The following is a 9260-nucleotide window of genomic DNA, read 5'->3' on the forward strand; positions in this document are numbered from 1 at the left end:
TTCCTTCAATAGGGGACCTATTCTCAGTTCAGTGGTTTGCTGCTGGCATTCGCCTCTGTATTTGCTGTATTCTGGCTGTGTCTCTCAGGAGCGATCTACATCCGGCTCCTGTCGGTCTGCACTTCTTTGCTTCATCCATCTAGTCCAATTGGGTGGCTGTATATGTATGGGCCAAATGTGGGACAGGCTCTGAATGGGTGTTCCTTCAGTCTCTGTTTTAATCTTTGCCTCTCCCTTCCCTGCCAAGGGTATTCTTTTTCCTCATTTAAAGAAGGAGTGAAGCATTCACATTTTGATCATCCGTCTTGAGTTTCGTTTGTTCTAGGGATCTAGGGTAATTCAAGCATTTGGGCTAATAGCCACTTATCAATGAGTGCATACCATGTATGTCTTTCTGTGATTGGGTTAGTTCACTCAGGATGATATTTTCCAGTTCCAACCATTTGCCTACGAATTTCATAAACTCGTTGTTTTTGATAGCTGAGTAGTATTCCATTGTGTAGATGTACCACATTTTCTGTATCCATTCCTCTGTTGAAGGGCATCTGGGTTCTTTCCATTTTCTGGCTATTATAAATAAGGCTGCGATGAACATAGTGGAGCACGTGTCTCTTTTATATGTTGAGGCATCTTTTGGGTATATGCCCAAGAGAGGTATAGCTGGATCCTCAGGCAGTTCAATGTCCAATTTTCTGAGGAACCTCCAGACTGATTTCCAGAATGGTTTTACCAGTCTGCAATCCCACCAACAATGGAGGAGTGTTCCTCTTTCTCCACAACCTCGCCAGCATCTGCTGTCACCTGAGTTTTTGATCTTAGCCAATCGCACTGGTGTGAGGTGAAATCTCAGGGTTGTTTTGATTTGCATTTCCCTTATGACTAAAGATGTTGAACATTTCTTTAGGTGTTTCTCAGCCATTCGGCATTCCTCAGCTGTGAATTCTTTGTTTAGCTCTGAACCCCATTTTTTAATAGGGTTATTTGTTTCCCTGCGGTCTAACTTCTTGAGTTCTTTGTATATTTTGGATATAAGGCCTCTATCTGTTGTAGGGTTGGTAAAGATCTTTTCCCAATCTGTTGGTTGCCGTTTTGTCCTAACCACAGTATCCTTTGCCTTACAGAAGCTTTGCAGTTTTATGAGATCCCATTTGTCAATTCTTGATCTTAGAGCATAAGCCATTGGTGTTTTGTTCAGGAAATTTTTTCCAGTGCCCATGTGTTCCAGATGCTTCCCTAGTTTTTCTTCTATTAGTTTGAGTGTGTCTGGTTTGATGTGGAGGTCCTTGATCCACTTCGACTTAAGCTTTGTACAGGGTGATAAGCATGGATCGATCTGCATTCTTCTACATGTTGCCCTCCAGTTGAACCAGCACCATTTGCTGAAAATGCTATCTTCTTTCCATTGGATGGTTTTGGCTCCTTTGTCAAAAATCAAGTGACCATAGGTGTGTGGGTTCATTTCTGGGTCTTCAATTCTATTCCATTGGTCTATCTGTCTGTCTCTGTACCAATACCATGCAGTTTTTATCACTATTGCTCTGTAATACTGCTTGAGTTCAGGGATAGTGATTCCCCCTGAAGTCCTTTTATTGTTGAGGATAGCTTTAGCTATCCTGGGTTTTTTGTTATTCCAGATGAATTTGCAAATTGTTCTGTCTAACTCTTTGAAGAATTGGATTGGTATTTTGATGGGGATTGCATTGAATCTGTAGATTGCTTTTGGTAAAATGGCCATTTTTACTATATTAATCCTGCCAATCCATGAGCATGGGAGATCTTTCCATCTTCTGAGGTCTTCTTCAATTTCTTTCTTCAGTGTCTTGAAGTTCTTATTGTACAGATCTTTTACTTGCTTGGTTAAAGTCACACCGAGGTACTTTATATTATTTGGGTCTATTATGAAGGGTGTCGTTTCCCTAATTTCTTTCTCGGCTTGTTTCTCTTTTGTATAGAGGAAGGCAACTGATTTATTTGAGTTAATTTTATACCCAGCCACTTTGCTGAAGTTGTTTATCAGCTTTAGTAGTTCTCTGGTGGAACTTTTGGGATCACTTAAATATGCTATCATATCATCTGCAAATAGTGATATTTTGACCTCTTCTTTTCCGATCTGTATCCCTTTGATCTCCTTTTGTTGTCTGATTGCTCTGGCTAGAACTTCAAGAACTATATTGAATAAGTAGGGAGAGAGTGGGCAGCCTTGTCTAGTCCCTGATTTTAGTGGGATTGCTTCAAGTTTCTCTCCATTTAGTTTAATGTTAGCAACTGGTTTGCTGTATATGGCTTTTACTATGTTTAGGTATGGGCCTTGAATTCCTATTCTTTCCAGGACTTTTATCATGAAGGGGTGTTGAATTTTGTCAAATGCTTTCTCAGCATCTAATGAAATGATCATGTGGTTCTGTTCTTTCAGTTTGTTTATATAATGGATCACGTTGATGGTTTTCCGTATATTAAACCATCCCTGCATGCCTGGGATGAAGCCTACTTGATCATGGTGGATGATTGTTTTGATGTGCTCTTGAATTCGGTTTGCCAGAATTTTATTGAGTATTTTTGCGTCGATATTCATAAGGGAAATTGGTCTGAAGTTCTCTTTCTTTGTTGTGTCTTTGTGTGGTTTAGGTATAAGAGTAATTGTAGATTCGTAGAAGGAATTCGGTAGGGCTCCATCTGTTTCAATTTTGTGGAATAGTTTGGATAATATTGGTATGAGGTCTTCTATGAAGGTTTGATAGAATTCTGCACTAAACCCATCTGGACCTGGGCTCTTTTTGGTTGGGAGACCTTTAATGACTGCTTCTATTTCCTTAGGAGTTATGGGGTTGTTTAACTGGTTTATCTGTTCCTGATTTAACTTTGATACCTGGTATCTGTCTAGGAAATTGTCCATTTCCTGAAGATTTTCAAATTTTGTTGAATATAGGTTTTTATAGTAAGATCTGATGATTTTTTGAATTTCCTCTGAATCTGTAGTTATGTCTCCCTTTTCATTTCTGATTTTGTTAATTTGGACGCACTCTCTGTGTCCTCTCGTTAGTCTGGCTAAGGGTTTATCTATCTTGTTGATTTTCTCAAAGAACCAACTTTTGGTCCTGTTGATTCTTTCTATGGTCCTTTTTGTTTCTACTTGGTTGATTTCAGCTCTGAGTTTGATTATTTCCTGCCTTCTACTCCTCCTGGGTGTATTTGCTTCTTTTTGTTCTAGAGCTTTTAGGTGTGCTGTCAAGCTGCTGACATATGCTCTTTCCTGTTTCTTTCTGCAGGCACTCAGCGCTATGAGTTTTCCTCTTAGCACAGCTTTCATTGTGTCCCATAAGTTTGAGTATGTTGTATCTTCATTTTTATTAAATTCTAAAAAGTTTTTAATTTCTTTCTTTATTTCTTCCTTGACCAGGTTATCATTGAGTAGAGCATTGTTCAATTTCCACGTATATGTGGGCATTCTTCCCTTATTGTTATTGAAGACCAGTTTTAGGCCGTGGTGGTCCGATAGCACGCATGGGATTATTTCTATCTTTCTGTACCTGTTGAGGCCCGTTTTTTGACCAATTATATGGTCAATTTTGGAGAAAGTACCATGAGGAGCTGAGAAGAAGGTATATCCTTTTGCTTTAGGATAGAATGTTCTATAAATATCCGTTAAGTCCATTTGGCTCATGACTTCTCTTAGTCTGTCTACATCACTGTTTAATTTCTGTTTCCATGATCTGTCCATTGATGAGAGTGGGGTGTTGAAATCTCCCACTATTATTGTGTGAGGTGCAATGTGTGTTTTGAGCTTTAGTAAGGTTTCTTTTACGTATGTAGGTGCCCTTGTATTTGGGGCATAGATATTTAGGATTGAGAGTTCATCTTGGTGGATTTTTCCTTTGATGAATATGAAGTGTCCTTCCTTATCTTTTTTGATGACTTTTAGTTGGAAATTGATTTTATTTGATATTAGAATGGCTACTCCAGCTTGCTTCTTCTGACCATTTGCTTGGAAAGTTGTTTTCCAGCCTTTCACTCTGAGGTAGTGTCTGTCTTTGTCTCTGAGGTGTGTTTCCTGTAGGCAGCAGAATGCAGGGTCCTCGTTGCGTATCCAGTTTGTTAATCTATGTCTTTTTATTGGGGAGTTGAGGCCATTGATATTGAGAGATATTAAGGAATAGTGATTATTGTTTCCCTTTATATTCATATTTGGATGTGAGGTTATGTTTGTGTGCTTTCATTCTCTTTGTTTTGTTGCCAAGACGATTAGTTTCTTGCTTCTTCTAGGGTATAGCTTGCCTCCTTATGTTGGGCTTTACCATTTATTATCCTTTGTAGTGCTGGATTTGTAGAAAGATATTGTGTAAATTTGGTTTTGTCATGGAATATCTTGGTTTCTCCATCAATGTTAATTGAGAGTTTTGCTGGATACAGTAACCTGGGCTGGCATTTGTGTTCTCTTAGGGTCTGTATGACATCAGTCCAGGATCTTCTGGCCTTCATAGTTTCTGGCGAGAAGTCTGGTGTGATTCTGATAGGTCTCCCTTTATATGTTACTTGACCTTTTTCCCTTACTGCTTTTAATATTCTTTCTTTATTTTGTGCGTTTGGTGTTTTGACAATTATGTGACGTGAGGTGTTTCTTTTCTGGTCCAATCTATTTGGAGTTCTGTAGGCTTCTTGTATGCCTATGGGTATCTCTTTTTTTAGGTTAGGGAAGTTTTTTTCTATGATTTTGTTGAAGATATTTACTGGTCCTTTGAGCTGGGAGTCTTCACTCTCTTCTATACCTATTATCCTTAGGTTTGATCTTCTCATTGAGTCCTGGATTTCCTGTATGTTTTGGACCAGTAGCTTTTTCCGCTTTACATTATCTTTGACAGTTGAGTCAATGATTTCTATGGAATCTTCTGCTCCTGAGATTCTCTCTTCCATCTCTTGTATTCCGTTGGTGAGGCTTGTATCTACAGCTCCTTGTCTCTTCTTTTGGTTTTCTATATCCAGGGTTGTTTCCATGTGTTCTTTCTTGATTGCTTCTATTTCCATTGTTAATTCCTTCATCTGTTTGATTGTGTTTTCCTGGAATTCTTTCAGGGATTTTTGCCATTCCTCTCTGTAGGCTTCTACTTGTTTATTAATGATTTCCTGTGTTTCCCTAAGTGTGTTCATGTCTTTCTTGAAGTCCTCCAGCATCATGGTCAAATATGATTTTGAAACTAGATCTTGCTTTTCTGGTGTGTTTGGATATTCCATGTTTGTTTTGGTGGGAGAATTGGGCTCCGATGATGGCATGCAGTCTTGGTTTCTGTTGCTTGGGTTCCTGCGCTTGCCTCTCGCCATCAGATTATCTCTAGTGTTACTTTGTTCTGCTATTTCTGACAGTGGCTAGACTGACCTATAAGCCTGTGTGTCAGGAGTGCTGTAGACCTGTTTTCCTCTCTTTCAGTCAGTTATGGGGACAGTGTGTTCTGCTTTCGGGCGTGTAGTTTTTCCTCTCTACAGGTCTTCAGCTGTTCCTGTGGGCCTGTGTCTTGAGTTCACCAGGCAGCTTTCTTGCAGCAGAAAATTTGGTCTTACCTGTGGTCCCGAGGCTCAGGTTCGCTCGTGGGGTGCTGCCCAGGGGCTCTCTGCAGCGGCAGCAACCAGGAAGACCTGTGCCGCCCCTTCCGGGAGCTTCAGTGCACCAGGGTTCCAGATGGTCTTTGGCTTTTTCCTCTGGCGTCCGAGATGTGTGTGCAGGGAGCAGTCTCTTCTGGTTTCCCAGGCTTGTCTGCCTCTCTGAGGGTTTAGCTCTCCCTCCCACGGGATTTGGGTGCAGAGAACTGTTTATCCGGTCTGTTTCTTTCAGGTTCTGGCGGTGTCTCAGGCGCAGAAGTCCTGCCGCTCCTGGGCCCTCCCCCACGGGAACCCAGAGGCCTTATACAGTTTCCTCTTGGGCCAGGGATGTGGGCAGGGGTGAGCAGTGTTGGTGGTCTCTTCCGCTCTGCAGCCTCAGGAGTGCCCACCTGACCAGGCGGTTGGGTCTCTCTCTCACCGGGTCTGGGAGCAGAGAGCTGCTGCGGGCCGGGATCCGCGGGTGTGGGACTTCCGGTAAACACAGACCATGCCTCCTAGAGAAATTCTGCTTCCGTGTCCCAAGCTCACCAGGCAGCTTTCTTGCAGCAGAAAATTTGGTCTTACCTGTGGTCCCGAGGCTCCGGTTCGCTCGTGGGGTGCTGCCCAGGGGCTCTCTGCAGCGGCAGCAACCAGGAAGACCTGTCATCCTTTGCTTCTTAATTGTTTTCAAATGCCTGTGAGTCTCTCTTCCAACTCTTGTATATTGGTGTGGCTTGCCTCTTAAGTCCCTGTTGCATTTCTAAACTTTTCCTTTCCTGTTCCCCTTAGTTTGAGTTGACTTTATTAACACCATTTATACCTTCATGTCTTGAACAGTTTTCTTCATTAATTGCACTGCTCGTGTTTTTGTGAATTTCAATAATGGGTTTATGCCAACGCTTTTAAGGGCCTTGAGCATAGTCATAATGGCTAATTTGAAACCCCTGTCTTGTGCTTCAGCTATATTGAGTTTCTCAGGGCCTCCTGTAGCAGGGTTGCTGAGCTCTAGTGTAATACATTCTGGCTGGTACTGTGTTTTTATGCTGGCATCTAGGCATCTGGTTTGGGATGATTAAAATTCTATGTGCTGGTATCAATTATTGTCTTTGTTGAGTGGTATTCTGTTCCATAGTTTCTGTTGCCCTCTCTGGTTCTTAGAAGAATGTCATGTGGTGGTGTGTCGTTTGGGAGGAAATGCTTCTGAGATCCTGCCAGTAATGGCTACCGGTGTCCTAGGCAGAATGTATCTTAGTTAGGGTGTCTATTGCTCGAATAAAACACCATGGCCAAAAGCAACTTTGGGAGAAAGGCTTACACTTCCACACCACTGTTTATTATTTAAACAGAAACTCAAACAGGGAAGGAATCTGGAGGCAGGAACTGCTGCAGAACTGAGAAAGGAATGCAGGACCAGCTCTCCTGCTCTCATGACCTCCTACCTGCCACAGGTGAGGGGAGGGAATCTCTCCCTCAGTGACTCCACAGCACAGCAGACAAGAGGCAGGGCCCACTCCCCCATGCTCGTGCCCTCAGGGACTTTCTGACCAGCAACCGGGGCTAACTCAACTGTGCTTCCTGGGCTACTGTGCTTTCTGTATAACATATGGGTCCACTCTCCAGAGTACCAGAGTACCGCAGCTGGCTAGGGGCAACGTCAGCTCTCCTGTTCTTATACTCCCAGGGTCAGCTATCTCAAGATACCCAGACAAAGGATGAGGCCAGTTCTGCACAGCACTCAGACATCAACATGTCCCCTGATCCAGCCCAGACCAGGGACACATGCCTGACCTTTGGTGGTAACTGATCCCTGCTGCTGTAGGGCCACAGACCCAGACATGGTCCCTGGTGGCAACACGGGCCGTGTCCAAGATAGCGCATCACCAGCTACGCTAACAGGCTGTTCCTCACTACAGTTAGGTCTCCAGTTCTGCCTCTCTTCACTGTGCCCACATCTTTCTGTTTCTCTTTCTCTTCCATTTCTCTACCAATTACTTGCTCTTCTTAGAGGTACCCAGAGTCTGAGTGTCTTGGGTCATCTCAAGAGTGCTATGCTCCACCTGTGCATTATGACACAAGGCAGGGGTCAGCTTGAGCGGTCTGCCGTGGCCTGAGTGTACTGGACTGCTGGTCATCTCAGGCTAGCTCCCTGTCTGTGCCTAACACTGCCACACTGATAGTCATCTTGGATTTGCTTTTTTTCCCTCTTTCCTCCTTTCTTTCTTTCTTCTTTCCTTTCTTTCTTTCTTTCTTTCCTTCCTTCCTTCTTTCTTTCTTTCTTTCTTTCTTTTTCAAGGAGCATTAGGCTACTAATCTATTCAGATGTTCGCAGGTCGGAATATTGAACATAGACATAGCCTCTCCTCTCTGCCACCTACTGACACACACGTGACACAGCAGCCACACCTGCAGTTTCTCTAGGGGCAGTCCTGATCATGATTTTTGGGAGAAAACACTCAGTCTTTTGCTATTAAGTATGAATTCAGCTTCAAAGCCCTTGAAGAACTTGAGGAACTTTTTTTCCACTTCAAGCTTATTGAGTGTTTTATTATAAGGGTGTTGAAGTTTTCTCCATGGTCTATTCATCTGTTTGTGTTTTATTCCTGTTTCACTAATGTGGCATATTTCATTTTTGACCTTCATGTGCTAAACCAACCTAGTATTTCTGGGACAAGTTTCCTGGGACAAGTAAATCCTTTTCAGATATTGCTGGATTGTTTTGTAGCATTTGTTTTCAAAGATTTCCATCTACATATTGTTTGTTTATAAATCTGTACAATTTCTTTTGTGGCAGTAATAAAGTTGAACAGTTGGACCAAAGGCCCCATGGTACATTGAGTCTGAAGCATTGACTGTGGAGCCTTGTATAGAAGTGTCTAGCTAACACTTCTTATAGAACATAAGCTTTTCCAGGAATACATACATTGTCTAACTGCAGATATGTTTATGTTTAATGAGCATCTACTATCTTGAACCATATGAAATTGTAATTTGTTTAGGTCAAGTATGTCCAGATATAAACACCTGATCGTGTTAACACAATACAGTTTGACAATGATGTGACATGAGCACAATATAGGTTGTATTCTCAGGAGCTCTTCAAAAGGGAAGGCAGTTATATGTACACACAGATAAAACACATGGACATGCACACAACACAAACATGAGCACACACACGAATGCACAAACACAGACAACCCTTTGATGTCAATGAATGTCACCATTTCTATTATTGAGATAAGAGCTGAGCATTGCAGGAACGCAGACCACTGTGTGATTATTTTCTATTTGTGGGAGTGAGGCAAGGAGCTGATGGGTAGAGAGGCCTCCAGAAAAGTGTCTGTGTTGTGCATGCTGCACAATAAGCTGCACTTAATAGGATTTATAGGATTCCATCATGTAAAGAGGGCATTTCCAGAACCTTCCTTGTATATGTGGGATTGATACTGAACTTGAATGAAGATATTACATCATTTCCCTTCAAAGAGCATTGTAACAGACAGGGTTGGAATATGTTCCCACGAATACAGGATTTAAAATATAAAATCAGCCCACCCCCCCCCCCAATTCTGTAACTGAAAACATCGCGGGAACTGTGGTCTACTGAAAGTCACAGAACTTCCTGCCTCTTCGATATGATGAAGCTGGATGATGAGAAAGTAAGAAACTGTGATGTTTGGTACCCTCTGCTTCTA

At 42.2% G+C, this 9260-nt stretch overlaps 1 non-coding gene across 1 annotated transcript; it reads right to left on the reverse strand.

The window, feature by feature from the left end:
* Nucleotides 1-7862: 7862 nt before the first annotated feature.
* LOC120100417 (small nucleolar RNA SNORA17) lies at nt 7863-7993 on the reverse strand. Its single transcript, XR_005500176.1, has one exon. It is a non-coding gene; the product is annotated as a small nucleolar RNA SNORA17 (small nucleolar RNA).
* Between the last annotated feature and the right edge of the window lie 1267 nt (nt 7994-9260).

Source organism: Rattus norvegicus, chromosome 1, assembly GCF_036323735.1.
Source record: "Rattus norvegicus strain BN/NHsdMcwi chromosome 1, GRCr8, whole genome shotgun sequence".
NCBI lineage: Eukaryota > Metazoa > Chordata > Mammalia > Rodentia > Muridae > Rattus > Rattus norvegicus.